Raw genomic sequence first — 25,855 nt, 5'->3', positions numbered from 1 at the left:
CAAACTTTAGAAGTTTTGCTTCAGAAGTGTCAATGTTTTGGTTAAAAAACATTCCAACAGCCCTAAACTTGGCAAATGTGATAAATTCCCCCAACCTGTGGGTCGAGCTGCAGCGCCCCTTCTCTGCTGAGGGAGTGAGGCTCCAGACTCCTCTCGCCCCCCAGAACCCCTGCTGGAGGAGGACGCAGCCTCCGACCACACATCCCCAGTTCCTTGCACCATGGGAGGAAAGTCGTATTTCCTTTCTCATGCGTGACGGGATTGGAGTCTCTGTCTTCCCTCCCTCATGTGCAAGCCCGCGGGGAGTGCCCAGTTCATTCCCACCCCAGGCCCAGGCCTCACCCCCTGCCGACAGTGCATTTTGCTTAGGGAACAAGGATGCTTGTCTCCCACTTCCCTGCTGCAGCTCCAAGCAGCCGTTCTCTTGATGCACCGATAGAGCCAGCCTTGGTCCCACACTCACCCTTGGTGCTTTCTAGGGGAGATGCTAGCAGCCCTGTCCCCTCCCCTTGTACTCATGCTTCTGGGTCTGGATTGAGGTCAGCTCCGGAGATAAAGCACTGTCTTGTCTCTGGCCAGGAGGCAGAAGTCAAACCAGGCTGCAGTGCAGGAGGCTAGAAAATACTGCAGCCACCTCCCTGGCACTGCCAAGGAGTCCTAGCCAACAGATGTGTTTGTACAGCTCCCAGCACCTGCTCCATAACTGGGCACCTAGGCGAGAAATGGGACCAGGCTGCCCCCTCCCAAGCGCTGCATGTCTCTCTGGCCATTTCCACCTGGAAAGGGGGGAAGGCCTCACACAGCAGCACTGAACTGCCGTTGTCCTGTCCCGCCGCCATCTTCCTGGGGAATCCGAGGCTCCAGCGACTTCTCCAAGGAGACGGACCCTGCGGGAGAGCACATCCAGCAGGGTGGGCGAGCAATGGGAGCCCAGGGGTCTCAGATCCAATGGAATTGCTGTGCCAGACAGAACTGGAGAGAGGCAAGGGCGTGGCAACCTGAAGCCCATACAAAAGCACAGGGCCCCAATGAGATATTCAAGGCACCTTTGCCCCATTTCCACCTTGAAGCTTGGCTGCATCAAACCCTGGTATGGAGCTTTCCTACTGAACTGCTGCATGCACAACAGATCCATAGATCCCAAGGCCAGCAGGGACCACTGAGATCACCTAGTTGGAGCTCCTGCATAGCACAAGCCAGAGACCTGCCCCCAAGTAATGCCTAGGGCAGGTCTTTTCGATAAATGTCCCATCTTGATTCTAAAATGGTCAGTGATGGAGACTCTACCCAGGGGCGGCTCTAGGTATTTTGCCGCCCCAAGCATGGCAGGCAGGCTGCCTTCAGCGGCTTGCCTGCGGGAGGTCCCCGGTCCCGCGGATTCGGCGGCACGCCTGCGGGAGATCTGCCGAAGCTGCGGGACCAGCGGACCCTCCGCAGGCAAGCCGCCATAGGCAACCTGCCTGCCGCCCTCGCAGCGACCGGCAGAGCGCCCCCAGTGGCTTGGTGTGCTGGGGCCTGGAGCCGCCCCTGACTCCACCACGATAAGTGATTCCAATGGCTAATTTCTCACAGTTAAAACATACGCCTTATTTCCAGTCTGAATTTGTCTAGCTTCAGCTTCCAGCCACTGGATCTTGTTATTCCTTCCTGTGCTAGAGTGAAACGCCCAGTATCAAATATCTGCTCCCCAGGTCGGTACTTAGAGACTAATCAGGACACCCTTAACCGTCTCTTTGTTAAGCTAAACAAATTGAGTTCTTGAGTCCACCTCTATCAGGCGTATCTTCTAATCCTTTTCTCATCGTCTGGCTCTCCTTGGAACCCTCGCCAGTCTAGCCACCTCCTTCTGGAAACGTTGGCCCCAGAACTGGACAGGGGATTCCAGCAGCGGTCACGTCCGTGCCAAACACAGAAGTAAAAGAACCTCTGTTCTCCTACTCGAGAGCCCCTCTTTAGCCATCCCAGGATCGCATTAGCCCTTTCGGCCACTGCGGGTCCAGCTGCCCTGGAATGAAAGACCCGCGGCCTGGCCTGGGGCAGCTGACTATTGCTGCGTAGATGTTTGGGGCCCGGCTGGAGCCTGGGCTCTGGGGCCCTTCCCTCTTGCAGGGCCCCAGAGCCCAGGCTCCCACCTGAGCCAGAACGTCTCCACTGCAACGTTACAGCCCTGCGGCCTGAGCCCTGCGAGCCCGAGTCAGCTGCCCATCCCAGGGTAGAAGTAGCCAGGGTCACACTGGGAGCTCACGTTCAGCTGATTATCCCCACATCTTTCTGTCACTGCCTTCCAGGAGAGTCCCCCGTCCCGTCGGCAGGGCCCGCGCGCTTCGCCCCCGTCCCCGTCCCCTCGGCAGGGCCCGCGCGCTCCGCCCCCGTCCCCGTCCCCTCGGCAGGGCCCGCGCGCTCCGCCCCCGTCCCATCGGCAGGGCCCGCGCGCTTCGCCCCCCGTCCCCTCGGCAGGGCCCGCGCGCTTCGCCCCGTCCCGTCCTCGGCAGGGCCGCGCGCTCCGCCCCGTCCCGTCCTCGGCAGGGCCGCGCCGCCCCGTCCCCTCGGCACGGCCCGCGCGCTTTGCTCCTAGATGGACACATTCAGCCACATGAGTAACGCGGGTCATTCGGTGTCAGTCAGTGACCTGGGCTCTTCCTGCTTTCCCCTCCCCCAATGTTGGGGCACACGGCAGGTTCAGTGATGACTTTATCTTTCCTTCCAGGCACAGGCAGCGGGTATCATGGGCCGGGAGGCTAAACCTGCCCAGACAGCCCACCCCCCCCCTTTGGAGGGGCACTGCCACTTACAGCCCCCAGCACCGGCCCACCCTGTCAGCTGCTGGGTGGGACCCCACCCCTCACTCTTCTCCAGCCCCCTCCCCGTCACATGCCTTTAGGGCAGGAGGGGCAGCATATCCCCTGGGTGCCCCAGCTATGCCCACCCAGGCCTGTCCAGCCTCGTTTTCATGCCATGCTTCCCACCGCCCACAGCAGAGAGGTGGCAGCTGCCTTGAGCTGCTGCAGACTTTTCCCCTCACGCACGCCTGCCTTTCCACTTGTGGCCAGCGTAAGCCGGAGGGTGATGGACCCCAGATAGGGGATAACCCCACTGCCTCTTCCTGGAGTGAGGAAAAGAGCAGCCCCAGAGCACCAGGCAGGTGGTAGGAGCTTCACTGTACAGCTGGAGAAGTGGGGATGAAGGCAATTAACCAGCCTGGGTGGCCACGATTGCCATGACAACAACGGAAAACAGATCTGACACCAGACATGGGATCTTCATTAACAGCAAATCTATAAATGAGGGACCAGGGACCAGCAAGCAGTGCAGGGAAACACTGAGGGAGGGGAGAGTGAACCAGTCTCTTTACAAAAACATCTTATTTTTTAAAAATTCTGAGACAGAAGATGTGTTGTCAGATCCCCGAGGGGGGATACTCACTAGTCCGTAGCCAGGCAGGCGTGTGGCTCTGGAATTAGGATTCTGTGTGTTTACTTTCTTAGCACCAGATAGAAGCATTCTCTGCCTAAGGGCTATAAATGGCAAGCTGCTCTTAAAGCATGGTCTTCACACACTCAGGTTTGTAGCCAGGCAGATGCATCAGACTAGAATTATCCTCACGGCTGAGCTTGGAACATGAGCTGCTCTAATATTCTGTCAGTGGAGTTGTTGCAGCAAAGCAATATTTGTATTACCCAAGCTTTGGCAAACAGATACTGGCATTTGCAATACTGCACTTTGACTGTCTTTTCAGCACAGATCAATAGACCTTCAGCTGTGTATGACTCACAGCTGCTTTAGCCGTCCGGATAATGGGCAACCCAGGCATTTTGAAAGGGGAATGCTCTGGAGTGGTATGTCATAGGCTGGACACAGGGAGGAGCCTTGACTTCCATGCTTATCCCATGATCATTCACAATCTAGACTTTCCAGCCTACAAAATTAAATTTTCACTGTTATGGAAAACTCACCTGTTCAGAACTGCTCAGATTTACATTTAAAATCCCGGTGGCACAGTACATAGAATATGGAGAAGAGAGGGTAGGATTACTAGAATCAGTACAAGAGACAAGAACATGGTACCAAGGACAGAAAGAAAGATGGGGAGAAAATCCTAGTACTACTTTGCACATCTCCTGGGTTTTTAATCCAAGGATCTCAGGTCACTAACTCAGGTTTATAAACCCCCTGCAGGTAGATACCAGGCAGATTACGGTGCTCATTTCATGGATGGGTAAATCCATTTGCAGTGATTTAACAAAAGTCACTTTCAAAGCTTAGAGCAGAACCCAGGATCCCCATCCTAGCAACACGACAGATCAAGCAATTCGTTAACATAAATTCATGTATAAGCCCAATTTCATTACACCAAATCTCAGGGAAAGTGACTCTTGCACACGGAAGAGCCTACATGAAACCCACAGTAAGTGACTTAGAACACAGAGGGACACAGGAAAGTTGCCGATATACAAACCCCAAACCAGGGCTGGCTGCACAGAATGGGAAGCTGAAGCCTGATCCAGCATCTTTTGTGCCTTCACAACTGGTGTTCAGGGGAACTGCTGTCAGGGCCACCCGGGGGGGGGCAAGTGGGGCAATTTTCCCGGGACCCCGGGCCCTGGCCCGGCAGCGGTCCAGGTCTTCGGTGGCGGGGGGCCCTTCAGTGCTGCTGAAGATGCGGAGCAACTGGAGGGGCCCTTCCAGGTCTTCGGTGGCGGGGGGCCCTTCAGTGCTGCTGAAGATGCGGAGCAACTGGAGGGCCCCCCACCCCGCCACTTAAATGCCACCGGGTGAGTACAAGCGCCGCAGCTCCCCCGCTTTGCCCCAGGCCCCCTGAATCCTCTGGGCGGCCCTGACTGCTGTACTGGTTGCCCTGCCTGGTGACTGCAGCCCGTTACACAACACAGTTCTCTAGGGCAGAGTACACGGTCGCATCCTGCCCCCGGAGAAGGGTCTGTCTACACTGCAATTACAAACCCGCGGCAGGCCTGTGCCAGCTGACTCTGGCTCACAGGGCAGCGCGATATTCTGCCAAGCTAGAGAGATTCCCACACAGCTCCCCAGGACGGGTACCTTACCCCAGCTCACATATCTCAGCTGAATTTGAACTTGCACATCAAAGGCATCTTAAGGAGGAAGAATTATTTTCTGGTTATGATCCTGAGATGTTGTTAGCAGTATTAGAAGCACAGAGAACTGCCAGAAAAGTGTGGGCTAATATTTACCTGACCTACTTGGTACACAAAAATGGTTGGAATGGGAATTTGATAAAAGTATGTGAATGGTAAAATACATGGATGCCAGCTCAAGACCTCAGTTTTCTTAAGGCATAAAAGTATAACTACAATGATATTCAGGATTAAAAACCACATGCTTCATTTTTTCTTCTGTGCAGAGAATTCATGGAATGCGGATTGTGTTGCACTACGGGACCGTATGCTGGAATACTAAACAAAACCCCAGAAGTAAAGAACAGAAGAGTCTAGTTAGGAAACCACCTCTGCTATGTGCTGACAGTATAATAATGCTGAAAAGCGCACCGCTTCTTCTCCCCTGCTCAGCCAAACAGGCGGCCGTAGAGATTGATTGCCCTTTGGTCTGTTCCTCATGGGCTTGCCAGGCTGAAAGTCCAACGTCAGAACAGACTCGATGCACCCATGTAAGAGAGGCTCTGCCTCTGGGCCACCTCCACCCCTCCGTTGGGGGAATTTTATCCTAGGCCAGATGTTACACGCCACCCAGAGAACGGCGGTCGCTGGACTGTCTCATGGCATCCTTGCGACATGTCTGAAGGGCATAAGACACCATCCGTGGACAATGGCCTCTGTAGATCAGAGTGACCATAATCATCTGCATTACAAATGAAGTCGTTCCACTTTATGCCCAATATACAACACTGGCATGATGTGTGGAAAGCCTCCAGCTTTGCCCATTCTGAGCGGCACGGGGTCCATGCTTCACAACCGTACAGCAGTATGGAGAGGCTACAGCTCCAGCAGATACAGAACTTGGATGTCGGGCTGAGATGTTGGTTCCATATTCATTGTGAATGACCCATGGCAGACGCTGTGATGCCAAACCTGTGAGGAACCTCACGTGACAGTTGCAGAAATTGGTGAGCATAGAACCGAATAGCTAAGGCAGGAGACTGCTTCAGAAAGATTGGGGTCGCAGGGGTCTGACCCTAGGTTTTGCAGCTTTGTCTTTGACCTCAAAATAACAGAGGCCAATTCCTCCTCCGTTTGCTGGAGCGTCTTGCGAAACCTGCCGGGGCTCTGTATGTCACCCGCATCGTCAAGGTCTGAGAGCAGGAGATTGGCCATCTCGATGCCTATGGATCGGACAGAAAGCTGCAGTATGAAATCCCTTGCCCAACAAGAGAGCAGGGGCCAGGATACAGCCCTGCCAGACACCAGACACCGCTTTAAGAGCAAGTAGACCCAATATTTTAATAAGCACTTTACACAGGTTAATTGACTAGGCTTCATAGTACCTAGTGAGGTGGTGGAAACAGAGATGAAGTGACCTACCCAAGACCACCTGCTGAGCCAGTGTCAGAGCCAGGATTAGAACTCAGGAGCGCCTCACTCCTAGTCCTGTGCTCAAGCAGCAGACTCCCCTAGAGCTCTGACAGGGAGCTGCTGTCTGTTGTTTGGGCGTGGTGCTCGATGTGCCCCAGTCAGAGGGTCAATTACAACCTTGTGTGTTCCCCCTCCCTCGTTCTCAGGCTGTGACAGGCGTCTCCTGCTGTCTGGCAGCTGCAAAACCCGTAGGGCAACCCCATCTGCATAAACAGGCGTCTCCTCTGCAAACCCGAGCCAGCTAGGCTGGGGGCTCCTGCTCCCCTCAATATAGTCCCACATTCCCTACCCTAGGAAGGGAGCGAGGGTAGCAACATGGAGCTCTTAACAGCTTGCCAAACCTGCCTTGCCCTGCCCAGCTGCTGTTTCCATGTAGGCATCAGGGGAAGTCAGTGAGTGGCCTTCGTGAGGGGACTTTCCCTGAAGCCTTCCCACAGTCCCTCTTGGGCAGCGTGGGGCTGCCAGAGCCACCCAGCAACTGACTGGTCCTTCCAGCTCTTAAACCCTTATTCCACCCAATGCGAGTAACGGGGCCAGAGCGATGGGGCCAGCCTTGCCCACAGCAGCTGTAAGCTCCGTCACAGGGGAGAGGTTCATGCGACTGTGAACACACCCAGCTTTCGCTGGGCCGCTTTTCTGGAGAAGGCTTCCAGGCCTGGCCTCGGCCCAAAGTGCACGGGAAGGGGAGCCTTTGTGTAAAGTTTGGAGGAGGGTCCCGCTGAATAGTTTTATTCTTCTTGTCTGTAGGCTGGAATCATTCTTGGTGTGAGCATCATCCCCGGGCAAACGCCTCCCGAGATGGGACAGGACAATGGAGCACCCAAGACTTGCAGCATCTGAAGGGCAGGTCGTTGCTGAGCGACCCCGCCCCATGGCTTTGGGCTACATTTGCAGATCGTTAAGGCCCTACCAAATTCACGGTCCAGTTTGGTCAATGTCATAGTCATAGGATTTTTAAAAACCATAAATTTCGTTATTTCAGCTATTACTTGAAATTTCAAGTTGTTGTAGCTGTAGGGACCCTGACCCAAAAAGGAGTTGTGTGTGTGTGGGGGCGGGGTGTCACAAAGTTATTGTAGGGGCAGTTGTGGTGCTGCTACCCTTAATTCCGTGCTGCGGCTGGTGGTGGTGCTGCCTTCAGAGCTGGGCAGCTGGAGAGTGGTGGCTGTTGGCCAGGAGCCCAGCTCTGAAGGCAGTGCCGCCGCCAGCAGCAGTGCAGACGTAAAGGTGGCAGGGTGTGGTATTGCCACCCTGAGTTCTGTGCTGCTGCTGGCGGGCGCTGCCTTCAGAGCTGGGTGCCCAGCCAACAACCACCACTCTCCAGCCACCCAGCTCTGAAGGCAGAGCAGAAGTAAGGGGTGGCAATACCATAACCCACCCAACCCCCAAAAAATAACCTTGTGACCCCCTCCCGCAACTCCCTTTTAGGTCAGGACCCCCAATTTGAGAACTGGTGGTCTCCCCAAAACATCTGCATAGTATAGGGTAAAAAGCACACAAAACACCAGATTTCACAGGGGGAGACCAGATTTCACGGTCCGTGATGCATTTTTCATGGCCATGAATTTGGTAGGGCCCAACAGATAGTCTAATCAAGCCCCCCTACATACTCTGCAGCAGGCTGGAGCCAAGTTCTCTGGTGCCTCCTGGGCTTCCCCCGTGAAATGCAAGCACCTTCGGTTAATTTAAAACCAAGGTCGGGCATGAATCCCGTCTGAAGTGAGAAGCCCCCAGGAGAACTGGCTGTGGCAGCTGGATATTCTCGGGAGTTTATTTTTACAATTATGGTTTCAGGAGGCCCCAGATTTTGGCCCTGAGAAGGCTTAACTGTATGGGGGAGGTGCTGGAGGTTTTGCAGCTGGCTATGGGATGCTCGGAGATTCTGGCACTGCATGAGGCACAGAAGACAGACTGGAATTATGGAGGTTTCTCCTAAAGAGATCAGCTCTCAAAATAACTCAGTGCCGACGTTTGGTATTTGGTTTCAAAGTTAGTGCCCGGCTGTGATAACTGGGATGGTTCGTGCCCTAAAGAGCAATGGGCTCAGGCCGTCTGCAGACTGAGTCAGTGCTGCAGCAGCTCCCATCCAGCTTGTGCTTTGAAAGGTTTCCATCCCAGCCGTAAGGGTCAAGGAGGATATTTCAAATAAAAGTTAGCGTCAGAAGCATAATCTTGCAGCCAGCAAGTTCTGGGCTGTGAACACAACAGCTGCGGGACACTTTGTTCTCTGTTAGAATCGTAGGACTGGAAGGGCCCATGAGAGGTTGCGTACTCCAGTCCCCTGTGCTCAGAGCAGGAAAGGGCTGTCCTGCTGATTGTAATAATGCAAACTTTAATGCTGCTAAGCCGCAAAGCTTTGTAAGTTTCAAGGGAAAAGGCCCCAACGTATTTTCCCTTTATTGTCTAACATACGATTCCATTTGAAGACACTTACAGGGTTAGAAGTTAGACATAATCCAATGAACATTGTAATGACTTCTCAGTCGAGAGCTAAAGAGAAAGTGAGTTTCTAAAATTAAACCAGCCAAACAGAAGAACTGCATAATTTTGCATTAATTTCATTTGGAGGAATATTTATGATATTCAGTTTAACAACATTAAAACCTGAAGATTATTGGGCCAAACGCACTCTCTCTGCTCCCATGAAATTGCAAAGTGTACATGAAAAAAGGCCTGAAAATAGTGCCCATGATGAGCTGCAGCGATTGCACAAATTCTACAGGAACAAGAGAGGTGACAGCAGTTGTGGGCTCCAAGCTGGATGTTAGCAGTTTGCAATTCAGAGTAACACCTGAAGGATCCACTGAGTGGATGCTACAGGGCAGAGATGGGTGGCCACCTTGGCTAGCTATGAGTTCAGCATTCAATACCGATCCGGGAGAAGCAATGTAGATGCAGATGCATTGTCCAGACGTCCACAGACACCTGAAGTTGCTGTGATACCCACAGATGGAGTGAGAGCTATTTGCAGCGTGAGTCGCAGAGAGCTGGAGGCCCATGAGAGCCTTCAGGGATGTGTTGCTGAAGTTTTGGGCCTTCCCCCTGAAGACGTGCCTTCTGTTTCAGTGAACTATATTGCATTGGACCAATCTCCCTTACCCGTGCTCAATGCGGCTGACTGGCAGGAAGCCCAGCTGCAAGATACTGACATCCGTGATACACTACTTGCCAAAAGGGAGGGGCGAAGCCCGGCTGCGGTTGTCCCGCCCAACCCAGAAGGTAAGCTGCTATTGAGAGAATGGACCAAACTAAAACTGATTCAGGGAGTGCTACACCGTGTGACCACAGATCCTTTACAAAAACAACGGACCCAACTAGTGCTGCCGAAAGAGTACAGAGCCCTGGCTATGAGGGCCCTGCATGATGACTTTGGACATTTAGGAATGGAGAGGACCGTGGAACTTATTCGCAGTAGGTTCTATTGGCCCCGGATGGCCGAAGATGTTCGCAGAAAATGTGAAACCTGCTCTCGATGTGTTCAAAGGAAAACTCTGCCCACAAGGGCTGCATACTACTACTCAGTGTGCTCTAGTCCCCTCCCCACACACCCTTTCCAAGGCAGGATGAAGACAACCTGCTGTGACCTCCCTCCTCAGGTTTCTTGCCTGATCCCTACCTCAGATGCCTCCAACTGCCCCACCAGTGACCCCATCCCCCCGGGCCTCACCCCTTCCTCTATCTACCTCCGTAACATCTCCCGCGTCACTCAGGTGAGAATCTCCTGGCCTGCCAGGGGAGCGGTGCCCACGGAAGGGCTGGGTGTCAGCCCCACAAGAACAACCCCTGCCCCGAGAGAATTCCCAGGAGGCCGTGGGGGGAGCCGTGCTGCCGGTTTAACAACAGCCTCGGTCATCACTGCACTATTTGAATCAAGAGTCTCCCAAATGAATCCCCTCCTGATAATTGTACTTGCCAGTTCCCCACCCCCTCCTTTTCAACCCCAGCCCTTCCCCTCCCCTTCCAGACATTTGCCTCTGCAAGTCTTAATTGGGAAATAACTGCTACAAATGGAATTGCCATGCAGCACCTCCTCCACATGTCTGTCTGTGAGCTCCCATGGGTTGGCTGATTCAGGAATATCAGTGTGAAGTTATTTGCCACGGGAAGCATTCAGTCTAGTTCCAGGCTCACGTGTTGCCCTGCTTGTCTATATTTTATCGAGTTATGCTAGGCCATGGGGAGCCTTTACCTGTCCCTGTGTTCACAAGATTTTTTTTTTTTTTTTTAAGTGTGAACAAACAATTTCATGGTAGCAGAATTTACCAGCCAATCACATGTTGGATTTTGCAGTCCCTTCACATGGCGTCTCACTGGAAGATTCCTCTCCCCAGGGCACTAGCACAGCTTAGTGAGGGAGTTATCCAGGATCTTCAACATGATGGAAAGGGAGAGTCATGAGAGGGTTAGTGGCCATAACCCGACTGTTCCACTCCCCAGGAATTGCAGAATGCACGTGAGCAGGGTCCGACACACCTCCAGGGCGAGCTGGTGCCCGATTGAAGTCAATGAGAACATCATAACAAGACTCATTTGCTTGACTGCATGGAAACAGTGACAAAAGTATCATGTGCCATGAAGCTAAATTCCCACTATCTGCTCCTGTTGCTGAAGTTAGCAGCAACTCCCTCTTCGCAGCAGCGGTTACAGGAGGACTTTTAAAAGCACCTGATGCTTCCTCACTCTTCTGGAATGGGAAGGAACTGCACTCTTCTGTTCAAGTGTGGAAGCAGGGAAATAATTAATAAGGATTTGAAGGGGATTTTAATGCATGTCAGTCAGTTAGCACAAGTAGGTCAGGTAAATATTAGCCCACACTTTTCTGGCAGTTCTCTGTGCTTCTAATACTTTTCTGAGACGCTGCTAGGGCCCAGGAGCCGGATTCCACACTCTGGACTGCCACAGGCCTTTTGGGGGAAATCATCAGAAGCATCTAGCTCCCATTTTCAGAAGAGACTCGCACTTCGGCAGTTCTCACTGAAAGCTCCTGGGGCGTTTCTGAAAGTGGGACAGCGTTGTAATTGGACTTTGATGCTTTTGAAAATTTTGCCCTCTGCCATTCGTTTCAAAGCATCTCAAAGTCCTACTGCAGCAGCCAACTCCTCAGTGAGCCATCAGAGTGGAGAGGGTGCTCGGTATTCCCTTGTTGAATAGCGCGTTTGAGCGATTTACCCTGTACCCAGCTGTAGAACAAAACCACAAACACGTCAAACCTGTCAGCTTCCTTGAGGGAAAATTAGTGATGTCAAGGTTATTACTGCCTCCCATAAGCTCTTAACATAGTCAGTAAAAACAGTACTTTGTGGCATTCATAATATGAAATAGCCACATTATACCTGAAGACAACAGTACATGCTTTTATGATTGTGTGTAGATGTTCACATGTAGTGTATATCATAGTGAAACAGACAGGAAGCAAACTACCACAATTCTCTAACATTAAGAGCACTCATCTTCTATTACTAATATACTCATTTCTATATCGAGGCTTTCCAACCAAGAATAAGACAAGTTTCCATGTCTTATGATGTACAGTTCAATATTTTTGCGTCAGTCTTTCAAAGAACCATTTGAGCAGAGCAGAAATAAGATGTTGGGGCGCTCAAATTCATGGATTAAGAAGGAAAAGATGAAAAGCACAAGGAGATGTGTTGTCAAGGCAACCACCGACTGTAAGAATGAGAGAGAGAAGATGAAGTGAGAACAGTCACCACTTGTGGTATTTATGCCAACACTGCCTGCAGAAAAGGAAATGGAATCGGAGAGCAACCACTGCGCTTCGTTGTTACAGCGCTGGTTGGAGGGGTCCGTGTCTATAATTATGGGACACTGTATTAGGGAAATCAGTTTGCGAACAGTGTTGTGCCACACCTCAGAAATTCTCTTCCACATCACAGGCAGGGGAAGGTGCAAACAGGGATTTAAAATAAATAAATAAATCTGGTGCTTAGAGTCCTGGGTCCAAGAGCCAAGTCATTTTAGGATCAAAAAAGGCCAGTCTGCCTCGACTGCCCTGCTCTTCTTTAGCAAGATGTCTGGACCACCCGCTCCCCCTTCTCCAGACGGGACTGGAGAGTGACCATCCTACACAGCAGCTCCTCTCCCCATGGGTAACTGGAGAACGTGGGCCCAGCTTAGCTCTCACCCCTCGGTAAAGAGAGGGCAGCTCTGAGGCAAACAGAATTACAGCCCGCAGAACTGGGGGCAGGAGCCCAGAACCAGGCCCGCTGTTTCCAGACTAGGGGTGTCTCTTTATAAAATGTGGCCCAGCTGGTGAGGGTGACAACTCTCACGGCAGAGACAAGTGACTCTCTCTGGCCAGTAATCGGACTAGATCATCCTAGTGGTCCCTTCCGGCACTGGAGTCTCTGAATTCGGGGTTGGTTTGTACAGGACATTCTCTGTCTCCGGAACAGGGCGTGTGCTGAGGCACTTCTTGCTCTGACCCCTGCTATGGTCTCTGCCATGCGGGAGGAACCATTTGTCCCAGTTCGCACCCCCGAGTTGTTCCAGGTACAACACCAATGCCCTGCTGCCCACAGACCCACTCCTGACTAAGTGCTGGGATTTCCAAGGAGCCTCTCACCTGTTTAAAGCTGCAGATCTTGCTTTTTCCAGACAAGCCGCTCATCCTAAGCTCTGGGCAGCAGGTGCCCCCAGCGTTCTTGGGGTTGGCAGTGCCCACAGGCTGCTCTTTTTTATTCATTAGATTTAAAACACTTCTTGCTGTTTTATCTGACTACTTCAGGTACACGTCAGCCACAGAGACCCCAGAGCATGTGACACTAACAAAGGGGCACAAAAAAAACAAACTACCACCAACACGTGTTTACTGCAAGTCCTCTCTGTTTTCGGCACATCCACCAAGCACCTATGCAGCGCTCGGTAGTGACTCAGTCAGACTTTAAGGCCAGAAGGGACCATTGTGATCATCTAGTCTGCCCTGCTGCACATCAGACCAACAAACCTCAGCCACCCACTCTTGTAACAGACCCCCAGCCTCTGGCTGTTACTGGACCCCTCAAATCATGATTTAAGGACTTCAGGTCACAGAAAATCCACCATTGACACTAGTTTAAACCTGCAAGTGACCCATGCCCCATGCTGCAGAGGAAGGTGAAAACTCCCAACGGCCTCTGCCAATCTGACCTGGGGGGAAATTCCTTCCCGACCCTAGACATGGAGATCAGTTAGACCTTGAGCATGTGGGCAAGACCCACCAGGCAGACACCTGGGAAAGAATTCTCTGTAGTAACTCAGAGCCCTCCCCATCCAGTGTCCCATCTCCAGCCATTGGGGATATTTGTTAATAGCAGTTGTAGATGGGCAACACGCCATTGTAGGCAATCCCATCACACCACCCCCACATAAGCTTATCAAGCTCAGTCCTGAAGCCAGTTGGGTGTTTTGCCCCTACTGCTCCCCTTGGGAGGCTGCTCCAGAACTTCCCTCCTCTGACTGCTAGAAAGCCTTGTCTAATTTGAAGCCTAAACTTGTTGATAGCCAGTTGACAGTCATTTGTTCTTGTCAGCATTGGCACTTAAATAACTCCTCTCCCTCCCTGGTATTTACCCATCTGTTGTATTGCTAAAGAGCAATATCTCCCCTCAGCCTTCGTTTGGTTAGGCTGAACAAGCCAAGCTCCTGAAGTCTCCTCTCATAAGAGAGGGTTTCCATTCCTCTGATCACTATTAGCCCTTCTCTGCACCTGCTCCAGTTTGGATTCATCTTCCTTAAACATGGGAGGCCAGAACTGCACACAGTATTCCAGATGAGATCTCACCAGTGCCTTGTATAATGGTACTAACACCTCTCAGTCTCTACTGGAAATACCTCACCTGATGCATCCTAGGATTGCATTAGCCTTTTTCCACAACCACATCACATAGTCATCCTATGAGTCGCCAGTGATCAACCAATACACCCAGGACTTTCTCCTCCTTGGTCACTTGTGTTATAACCCCAACTTATGGCAAAAATTCTAATTGTTAGTCCCTAAATGCATGACCTTGCACTATTAAACTTCATTCCCTTTCTATCATTTCAGTTTTCAAAGGTCCTCCCGCTCTTCTTGTGTTCTAATATTTGTGCAGAGTAAACGTCAGGACAAGCACAACCAAAGCAAAAACCTTTAAGCTTGTCAAGGGATTATCCAAAGGGAGGGTTTTGTAGCATTGGCCTAGCTCTACTGACCTGCTGTTGGATGTACAGCTCCGTATACTGTGAGCACAGAACTCGAGGGCTGACAGTTTAGAAGAGACAGAGTAACTAGAACAAAAATCACAAGGCAGCAGAATTATTCAAGGGCTGGAACAAGCTCTGTTTGTGAGCAGTGCAGCAATTAGCCATGCCAACAGCAGGGAAACCCATTAGATGGCCCAGGTGACCATTTAGTTGCTGGCCCTGCAACCTAGGTTCTGCGAGATCAAGGGGGCCATGGTGGTAAGTGCAGAGACTTGAAGTTACTTACTTGAGGCCAGAACATTTGAATTAACCGTGTGAAATGTCAACTGTAATTGCAAAACGAAAAGCACATGCTATCCAGTGACACATTGCAATAGCATTTCTATTTTCAGACCTTAACACAAGTTATTAGAGTCAAAGTCTAATTAATGCACAGCACTGTCAAGCAAACGATGGATGGTGACCCAGATTTCCCCCAACTCTAAATGCTTCTCACTTAAAGAAAAGGGTTTAAACTTTTGTTCGCTCTTCAGAGAGGAGCACGGTGGGGAAGAGTTCATGAGTTTCCCTGTGCTTGGAGTCGAGCAGCGTAGCGGCACTGCACATAGACCCGCCTGGTTTTATTTCAAGCAAAGAATAATTAATGCTTCTCTGCCCACTGGTGTCCTTTTACTTCATCTTCAGTTCCAGTGCGGAGTAACCACCAGAATTAATCTCCCACAGCGAACGTCACTTGGGCCTGAACAGGAGCGCAGGCGATGGGGTGGAGCTGAGCTTTGGGGACATCTCCCCGTCTGAAAGAGGAGATGCAGGACCCTCTTTTGTGCAGGGTTTGTCTTTGCAATGGGAGAAGTGCAGGGCGAAGTGCTGGACACCATGCTTGGGCCAGGCTGCGACCAACAAATGGGTCTGAAAACTGGTCTTTGATTCCAGGCACTTTGTACCAGGAGAGCCGGGGCGCTGCGTAGCTACTGCAAATTGCTGCTCTAGTTTCCAACAGAGACAGCTACAGCACCTCAACAATCCTGGGGTTAGGGAGCACAACGGTGGCTTTGCCGAGCTAGAGCCTGCTGGACCTGGCCAATTCCCTTCCTTGCATGGTGTTCATGCCCCACTTGCAGTGGGTCACTTCAGATTGGCTTTACTCAGATGAAGCAGACAAGTTTCCAGCCAGACCAAGTTCTGCAAGCTTTCCAAACACCTGCAGGTCGGCCCAGCAGACACAAGTCCGCCCATGTGCACTCAGGCCTCAGATGGTCAAACCTGGCCTGATCTCAGCTGTGTAATGAAACCCCCAACCATGGGATGCCCATGCTGGGTCACTGGCAATGCTTCCCTCAGCTCGAGGCACACCTGAAACCACGGCATGCCCCTGCCAGAAAGGTCAGTCATTAGCCTGGGATGGAGTCACGTTCTTGCTGGGAATCACTGCTGGAAAGGTAGAGGGGGAGCCTCACCCCCTACAGCTATTGGATACAAGCCGTTGCAATCTGCGCTTACCCACCCACTGCACCTCAGTGTCAGACCAGTTTGTTTCAGGAGCAATGCGGGCAAGTTGTATTTGCCATTTCAAATATTAGGGCCGCCCAGTACACGTGGCTCCACACCCTGAGCACAGCCCACTTTAAATTGTTACCCGAAAGGAGAGCAATCAGCTATGGCCCGGCTTGACAAGCCCTGGCTGGGATGAGTTAGTTGGGGTTGGTCCTGCTTTGAGCTGGGGCTGGACTAGATACCTCCTGAGGTCCCTTCCAACCCTGAGATTCTAGGATTCTATGATACTTCAGCTTAAACACAACCCTTCCTTGAGTTACTATGCAATGTGTCCAGGCTGGCAGTCCTGGCTGTATTTCTCCTCAGTTTAGTCCCTTTACAGAGATAACAGGATTTCATAGGAAATTATCCCCCCCTCTGGTAAGCCAGCGACCCGAAGTAGTTCACGTACTCCAGAGGCATGTGTCAGGAGTCAGGGCCTACAGAGCTGCTTGGAAACACACAGGCGCACAGGAGCGCTAACATCTGTGCCGATGGCCAAGGCAGCTGGGCAATCCTCCTGCATGGCAGCTCCCATAGCACCAGCCACACCAGGGAGGGTCTCTGAGGTCTGGCCTGGGCGAAGACAAGACCTGACGGGGCTGCTTCACACCTCCCACTCCTGCCAGCATAGCAGCCCTGGGACCATTAGCAGCTTTCAGCGAGGACTGGCCTGCTCTCCGGTTGGAGCAGAGGCTACTTGGAACACCCCCCCACCCCGAGCTGCTCTGGGCACCCCCCAGCTGTAGCTGAGGAGGTGGGTGTGAAATTTAAGGAAGTGCTGTTAGCTCTACCCCGTGCAATGCAGGGCCCAGCCCATAGCCCAGCAGCTGGGGTGTACTAGTCCTCTGGGGTGCTAAGTCCTGGGCCCCCTGCCCCTCCCCTGGGGAGGGGCCCTGCAGCTCTTGCTGGGGCATTGAAGCATTCAGCCGGGCAGAGAGCAGACCCCAGGTGGCCCCCGAGTGCTCAAACCATCACACGCTAGAGAGCTGCTCTCGTTCTAGGCCAACAATGCTTCATACAGCGTAACCAGCTACAGCGGGAGAGCCAGACCCTGCCCCAGGAAGCGCAGCCGCCTCGGGCACAGGGCACTGAGTTCTGCGGCTAGGGCCTTCGCCAGGGAGACCTAGGTTCAGATCCCCGCTGGGCCAGAACTCGAACCCAGGTGGGAGAGGCACCTTCCTCCCCCGCTGCCTGCCTCACTCGCTCTTCATTTCCTTTGCTGTTATTGGAGATCTCCAAAGTGGAACAGTTTATTTCAGGTCAAACAAAACAGGAAACGTTTCTGATTTCTTCAATTTGCCAAGGAGTCCAACATGTTTTGAGTTGTATGCAGACAAAAGTAATTGTTTTCCCCAGACCTGCCAGTGAAGGGCGGGAGGTGTAATTTGCCCAGCTCTATTAAAGATTAAGCCTAGGCACAAGGGGGATGAATTCTGGCATTTCCTAGCTGCCGAGTGCTTGAGTCTGCAACCTTACTAGTGTTCTTTTAAACCAGTGTGTGTGAATACATGATCTGCTTTAGCAAACTAGATTTAACACACTGTGTGCGCCAAAGCAAACGTTCACAGATACCCCCGCCCCAGTCCTGGTATGCACATAGAGCAGGACCGGAGCGGCAGGAGCCCTGCTCCTTCCCTCACGAACACACCTCAATATTTTGACTCAGACTCGCTATTTGTCATTTATATCCATTTCCTTATTTTATGTAATCACCCCCCAGCTCACGGATCTAATTCTGGATGGCAGGTGGGTGGGGAAGAGAGCTCGGAAGACACGGCTTCCTTTGCCGCACGCCCCCAGAGCCCTTTGGGAGATTTGGAGCTTGTGCGCTGAGTCCTGGCCTCGGGAACAGCCCAGGAGAGCACTCAGAGCTCAGCCTGGGACGCGGACCGGTTCTGGAGGGCCCTACTGGGGCTCTCTGTAAATTCCCCGAGAGCAGCAGCAGCAAACTCATGCACTGCTCGAGAGCACGTGCTCTGCATCCATGCCAGCTGGTAGGCAGCTCGTGGGCAGTCCAGGAGAGCGATCAGAGGCAAACAGACCCCGCAAAGGACAGCTTTGTCCCTTCGCTGGCTACAGTAAAAGCAGACCTGAAGCCCGTCGGGTCTGATACATGCAGATCCCCCTAGCCTCAGTCACACTGCCCCAGGAGCTGCGCCCGGCGCTGGACACTTGCTGCATTCCCATGCTCCCACACAAACCTGAGTCATCACTTCAGTACAGCGGCTGCCACTATATTTGCTTCTAATTCCTTTAAGAAACTGGTGGTTTTTCAGACTCTTGGGTAGTATCTGATTCATAAGTCTCCTTCTGCTGGAGACTTGCCAGGTCCATTCAACAGAAGCATGGTGGGCTGCAAAGCCGTGTCTACACTCGGGGGGGGGGGCAGCTCTTGTCCATGCCTTTGCACTGAAGAGGAAATGAAGAAACACTGGCAAGTGGCCTGTAGCAAAGTTAAGGGCAGTAGCCCTTTGTGTCAGGACCACGGGGCAGGGCCTGAGGTTCGAGGGAGGTTATTGATCAGGCTCAATGGGCGTTCACAAATGAATGCTCTCCCTTTGTTTGGAGAATCAAGCCCAGGTGCAGCTGCACATGGGATTACTGTGGCTGCCTGTGCACAATGGCAATTGTGAGCACAAAGTGACAGGGAGCTGTGTGACCACACCCACCAATGGCTAGTTCTGATTTGCAAGTGCAATCGCACGAGCAATTCAACGTGCACGCACCTCATTCTGAAAGTCAGGCCCCAGATGTCCATGTGTAGACAAGCCCACCCCAACAGAGTAACGCTGTGTGCGGGAGCGGGAGCACATTGCAGGGGAGGTTTGCACGCTGGGGAAATGGTTCAACAGGAAAACAGCAGCAGGTCTCTTCCTCACAGCCGAACACCAGGGAGCAGAAAGTGGGGTATTAACTGGCTCAAGACACAAACTCCCCAGGTTGCAGTTCAGCCCAGTCCCAGGAGCACTGTGCCCAGGAGGACTCCTGCCTCCCCAAAGGCATTGTCCCTCCTGCCAGCCAAGCAGCCACGTGGCTCCACCTTCCGCCAAGGGCCTGTGCGAGAGAACCCTGCTGGGGCTAGCACCCTAGCACCCAGAGGCCAGAGAACCCCCTTTGCCCTGCCACAACGGTGTCTGGCCTCTAGAAGTGGGAGCATGGGGGACCCTCTCCATGCACTGTAGTTCCAGACAGGCCCAGCCTTTGTTTGTATTGGGAGGAGAGGGACAAGGTAGCAGATCTAACACGGAGGCGTCCCCCAGCTGGAGGGAGGGGATCCTGCCTCCTGGGCTGGCTCTCCTGGATTCTGTGCCATCCCCTCAGCACAGCCCTGGTGCGACGGCTGTTAATGGAAGGGGCTTACCCAGCATCTCCTGCCCACCCATCGGCCAGTGCAGGCCCTGCGAGGCCTGGCCGTCCCTGCTGCAGCTGCACAGGGCGAGAACTGGCATCCCCAGCTAGTGGGACGCCGGCAGGACATCGCTTCACAGGTGATCTGCCCCCACGACAGCCCCGGCTTTCAGGGAGTTCTCCAGTCACCGGACCCCAGGACTCCCTAACTTGTTCCTGGATTATTTTTAACCAGCAGTTGCTATAGGAACATCAGACCTCCTTGCAGGGACATATCCCCTTCTGGAAGCACAGCAGCACTGGCTGCCTCCTGGCTTCATTAATTCACCGCGTAGGAGGCCCCGGATCTTTGAGAGACGCTCTGTGTTAGCAAAACCCAGCCAGCCACAATTCCTTCCCGAGAGCCGGCCCGGAGACTCCATGTTCAGATTCACCATTTCGCACCAACGTGACAGCTCGCTCCGTGGCTCAGGGAGACATGCGGCTACGTGACGCAAGCACAAAGGGGCTGGCTGTCAGGGGTGAATCCTGCCTCTGCACAAGGGGCTGGACGAGTGACCTCGGAGCTCCCACTCCTAGCAATGCAGGGCTGGAAGGATTTCCCATTGGTTTAGCACAACAGGGTCTCCTCAAACCCAGCACGTGACCCTGTCTCTGCCTCAGCTTCCCTGCTCCCCTGGCCAGCTCACCCGCAGGGTCCCCACCAGTGCCATTGCCTCGTTCCTATCCCAAGGGACGCTCTTAGCGTTCAAACACAGCTCAGCATCAACCCAGACCGGTAACCACGTCCCGCCACCTGCCCCCACAGCTGCCCCCCAAGGAGAGGATGCAGGATTAGCCAGAGGCGGGGCTATGCACAGTCTCTTCCTAGGGCCATCCCACCTGTAACAGGCCCCCGAGGAGATCAAGACCTCGGTTTTGCTGGGTGCTGGACACACGGCAGGAGAGATAGCCCTGCCCCACAGCGCTGACCAGCTCCCGGGACAAGCCAGACCAAGGGTGGGGGAGGGGGCTGAAGTGAGACTCACCGGCGCGGTGCCTCCTGCTGGTTGTCTCGGGAATTAGCTTTCCAGTGTACGGAGCGCCTCCTACTGGCCACGTCTCACCTGCCTTAGGGCCCCCTCTCCCCATGTCCCTCCTGGACCCTGGTGCCCTTACCTGGGGTTCTGACCCGTGCAGTACCCCCACACGCTGGGTCTCCCCTCCAGGGGAACCCCCAACCCTCTAACCCCACCTTGCCTCAGTGGCTACTGCCAGTCATCATCTAGCCCCCGCTCGCTGGGGCAGCGTGACCAAGTGGGAATGTTTTCACTGAATACGGTCTGTCTGCCTCGGTTTCCCCGATGCATTTCTTAAGTATCTAGGTGGTGGGATCAGGGGGTGGGATTGTTACAGAGCCCGAGAGGGTGAGGGTGATGGTGTCTGCACAGAGAATGGCCGACACCCGCTCTCCTGGCAACTGAGGGCCTGGGCCCCTCCCCGGCACGGTGCCAGCTGAAGGTGTTGGAGAACAAAGGGATCAGGTGACCTCCTGGCCTGGGAAAGAGACAAAGGCAGAGGAAGGGGTTTCAGTTTGGAGCTGGTGAGGAAAAATGGAAGGAGCCCCAGGGCTGGGGTCTAAGCTCCCTGCCCCCTCAAGAGGGACCTGACTGGGGGGTTCTGTTCTCTGTACCTACACGCGGTGTTGGACTATGTTCCTGTCTGTGTTACCGGCTGGCTGAGAGTCCCGGTGAATGGCAGGAAGTGGGGGGTGCGGGGCCCTGACTCCCCCACGCTCCGTGACAGGCAGACTGCAGTCTGTCATGGCCACTCCTCATTGGCAAAGGGGGCTGGCCCAGCTGCCTCTGCCTAACCCCCGGCTGCCCCAGTGCCTCCTTAACAAGGCCTCAGCCTGGAGAGTTGCCAGGCTGGAGCTCCCCAGCTCCCTTGCCCTTCCCCAGCCCTGCTCTGCTTCAGATACCCCCCTCTCAGGCAGCCCTGCCCCCTCCAGGGCTAGAGCGAGACTCCAGCTCCTGGCCCACAGCCCTCTGATAGGGCCAGCTGGACCTGGACTGAGCTGGCCGCAGCTGTGGCTGCTTCCCCAACAGCCCAGCCTTTCACCGCTGCAGCCCTCCCCAGGGCCGCTTTTAACCCTTGGTTTCCAGGAGTGGAGCAGCTGCCCCACTACAGGGGGTTATCCCCCTTTACCCCCAGCTCAGCCTCCATCTTACGGCATCGTTCTGGGCTTTGCTCAGCCTTGGTGCTCAGAACTCTTTCAGGCGTGAGCCGAGCAGGGAGCCCAGGGCTCCAAGCATCAGCAAACTGCCAGAGCAGGCCAATAACCCGGGTCTTCCGCCAGACGCCGAGACCGACCCCAACTCTTCCCAGCCGAGGAGCCGTGTTCCGCAGGACGATTGCCTGTTTTACGCAGACGTGCCTCCTTGTTCTCCGCCAATCGCAAAAGAGAAATTAACCTTTCAGGACCCCAGACTGTGTTGTCTATGGTGGGACCCGCTCCCCTCCCTGGGGGCAGTGGGATTCAACTCCCTGAAGAGAGCTGTCCAAGGCCGCTGTGCCACCTCCTTCAGCCCTCTGGGGGTGTGGGCCTTCCTCAGTGCCATGGCCTCCATGCCAGCCTCCGGCCCTGGGCTCCAGCCCGCCCCAAGGGGTGCAGAAAGCAGAGTGTCTCTCTACTACCCAGCTCGGGGCAGGGCCACACTGGACAGACAGGGTCCTGTAACAGCCGTTAGCCCACCCTGAAGACGCTGCAAAGGTGTCGGTTATGGAAGGAGCCCAATTTCCTTTCTAGGTCTCTCTCAAGATGGTCTCAGGAGTTCCGCACTGTGTGCTGGGCCTCAGACACAGAACCCGCCACGCTAGCAGCAGAAGGTTTCTGCTCTGCCCTGGTTGCTGCAATGCGCGGGCCATGCTGAACTGGAAATGACTGGGTGACATGCCAAGGAAGGAGATAAGAACCTCAACAGAGCCCAGAAGTAACATGTGACTTGGGAACAGCAGCTGCTACAATGCAGGGAAGTACAGAAGCAGAAGTGATGCAAACAGGGGATGATTTAAGAATTCAGGAGGGCTTCCTCCCTCACCCCAAGGCGATGTCTTGTGTGCTGTCTACTGTTGAGATGAGTTCCTGTCTGCATCCTGTAGAACTTGCCATACCAGTATTGCCCTGGCCTCTTCGTTTGTCATTCAGTGTTAAACACATTCTAAGACAATATGCATTTCCTCACCTTTTGGGGGCGAAGCCAGACTTTAAGGCACCTGCTCCCCTACATGGTGTTAACTTCGCTTGTGCCAATCAGAAACAAACACAAACAGGTTTTGGGCCCCGTCCCCTATGACACTTCTATGATGTCATTGTGGGTACTTTATGGCCTGCCTGCCATGTGCAGGCAGGGAGAGGAGAAAGAAAACGAATCCTGTGTATACCCGTGTATTCTGTGTATACCTGTGTATCCTGTGTATACCCGTGTGTCTTGTGTATACCTGTAACCGAGCCTGATCACCTCGAAGCCTCTCTCTCAGCTCACGTGTTTCAAATAGAGCTTCTACGTTTGCCGGTCGTTATGCGTTGGTTTGTATTTGTAAGTATCAGTTATTACTAAATGCTGCATCTTTGTTTATAAATATTGTTAGTAGATATTTTAGTCATTGTGTGTTTTAAGTTTCATTAACTCTATTAGCTAATCTTACGCTGCTCCCTTACCCCTTGTAATTATCCCCAATAAAACTTTTAAATTGATTAAGTTTAGTGTGTGTGTGTGTGTCTGCAGTTTGCATCGTGACCCACACTCTCCTTGCATCCCTTACCAATATAGTCTGTTGCCACGTGCAGCCTGGTAAATAACAGGCCTGCATTTTCTTTCGCCCCTGCGAGTCCGTGGCAATCCACATCTACATGGGCCTGTCTGCTGGCTGAGAGCCATGGAATTTGCTTTTCCACCAACTCCTTGTTGTAGCCCTCCCGATCCTGTCACAAGCTCCTCCACCCATGGTTAGCTCGGGGACAGATCTGCCTTCCCCTCCCTTGCTGAAAGCAAACAGCTGGGCATTACCTGCTCCCTCCTCCCACACACAGTGCCAGCCTCTGCTGCCTCACAGCGTTACTAACCCCTAGAGTGTCCCTTCCGTTCTGCCAACCTTCCTCCTCCAGCCTGCCCGAGACACTCCTCTGCCCTGCACCTGCCCAGAATACGGCAAGTCTCGCAACCAGGCCACGTCACTGTCCTCTGGCTCCGGGGGCACCCTTGTGCTCGCTGCATCAGGTCAGGACTACCTGGCCCCACCTTCCGCACGCTGCAGCACCCCACGGCAGCCTGCTCTCAACTCCCCACTCTGGTCATAGCCATGCTGGGCTCCAGTCAGTGGAAGTGGCCTAGAGCAGAGCCCCAAGCCCCATCCTAGAAACAGAATAAGAAGCATCTGCCTCACTGATGAAGCCTGGGGCACTAGGGGGTCATTGCTCCAGGCATCCATTGTAAAAGGGCAGCCATGGGCACCTCTCCTGAGCTGGTGCCATTTGTAATCCCGCGTCAGTGGCAGAGACCTGCCAACATCTGCACAAGGGGCTGTGCGCCCTTCAGAAGCCAGCAGCTTGGTCACCTAGGAGCCTAGTGCAGGAGGGAGGCAGGCAGTTTGGGAGAGGAGACGGGATTGTCCCCCCTGCAGGGAGCCTGCTGAGCTCCCAGGGTAACAGCTCTGGGGATAGCACCGCGGAACTGCTGCTCAGGTGCGATGTACCTGGAACAGGTGGTGGCACCTGGCACGCTGCCGGTAGGTGCATGTTAGCCCAGCCAGGCCCTGAGACTGCGCACCGGGAGAGCCTGCCGGGGCTGGATGCTTAGTAACCCCCGCAGACCTCAGCTCTCCCTGCTAGGCCTGGGCACTTGTGGCTGTTCCCAGCCTGCAATCCGACCCCGACAGGCAGACTCCTGGGGCCCCTGAACAGCCACGTGACCCCATGCAGGGGCCAGGGATGCTCAGCAGCCGGGGCAGCCTGGCTTTCCTGCCGGAGCGGGAGAAGGGGGACACCAAGCACCATTATCACGGAACCGTGCATTGGCAATGGCTCCCTGCCGCCATTGTTGAAAGTGCCTGATTGTGAACCCTGGTGACCCTTCTCCAGGGCCTGCTGCATTTCCAATGCGAACACAAACATCCCTGCTCTTAGCGACAGGTGCTTTATTCCATCTGCACGATGCCCGGCACAAAGGGGTCTGGCTTCTAGGTGCTACCCAGTGCAAACCTCACATCCTTAAAGAGCCAATGCAAACCCACTTCTATCTGAGGGGTGGCCAGACAAAGTACCTGACGGCACGTGGCCAGGGGACGACCTTTGGGGCATTGCTTATAGCCAGTAACTGCTAGAAGCCCCAGCCGGGATGGCCCCATTGTGCCGCACCAACAAGGCATCAGGAGCGTGTTTGTCCCAGACCGGTCACGGGCAATGACAAGCCCCACCGGATGGAGAAACAGACTGGTAGGCCAAGTGTGTGTGATGCAGTGCGAGACATTCCCTGCCTAGAAGTGTCACCCTCCTTATTCCAGAGATGGCAGCCGGAGGATCCTGCAAGAGCTCTCCAGGCACTTGCTGTAACGCCTGCTCACAGGCTGGGCTCTAAGCGTTGGCAGGATCAGGGCCAGGGCCGTGTGCCCTGTCTGGGAACAGAGCCCAGATCTCCTGGTACGTGGGCCCCAGGAGGGCCTGGCTTCCAGCACACCTCCCTCCTGGCCTTGCTTCTCCCCGGTTTCACACACACACACACACCCCCGTCTGGAGGAGAGACATCTCAAAAGCAAGCGCACTCTGTATTTCAGGGCAGGGTCACGGACATTCACCTGCTTTTGATGCTGCTCTGAGAGCCCCGGACCAGGGAGGGGTTATTGTCATCATTCAGTTTAAGTTCAGCTACTCGAGAGAAGTGACACTTGTCTGTTCGCATGGCTACAGGGCGAAAGGAGCGCTCAGGCTCGAGTGCAGGATACAAGTTGAGGGCCAGGAAAGGAATGTTTCGGCAGAAGTTGATTCTACAGACAATGACCCTGGACAACACGTCTGCCTCTTGGCCCCAGCCAAAGCCCACCTGCCCCTGTCTCCAGCTGCTTAATCTCCCCTGGGATCCTGGCCCCATGGGGTGCCCCCCACAGGCCGTGGACTGGGGCCAGACACCCCCTGGCCTCTGTGGTGCCCTGCTAACAATTTTTCTTTGAAAGAGCTTCTCAACCAGCTTTGC

The 25,855-nt window shown here is 53.8% G+C and overlaps 1 long non-coding RNA gene across 1 annotated transcript in view; it reads right to left on the bottom strand.

Moving 5' to 3' along the window:
• LOC120373641 overlaps nt 1-25,855 on the bottom strand; it is a 105,378-nt gene that overhangs the window by 79,177 nt on the left and 346 nt on the right. The window lies entirely within an intron of this gene.

This window comes from Mauremys reevesii, linkage group 10, assembly GCF_016161935.1.
Source record: "Mauremys reevesii isolate NIE-2019 linkage group 10, ASM1616193v1, whole genome shotgun sequence".
Classification (NCBI taxonomy): domain Eukaryota; kingdom Metazoa; phylum Chordata; order Testudines; family Geoemydidae; genus Mauremys; species Mauremys reevesii.
Note: the sequence above shows the minus strand (reverse complement) of the source record. Positions and strands in the feature narration are given on the sequence as shown.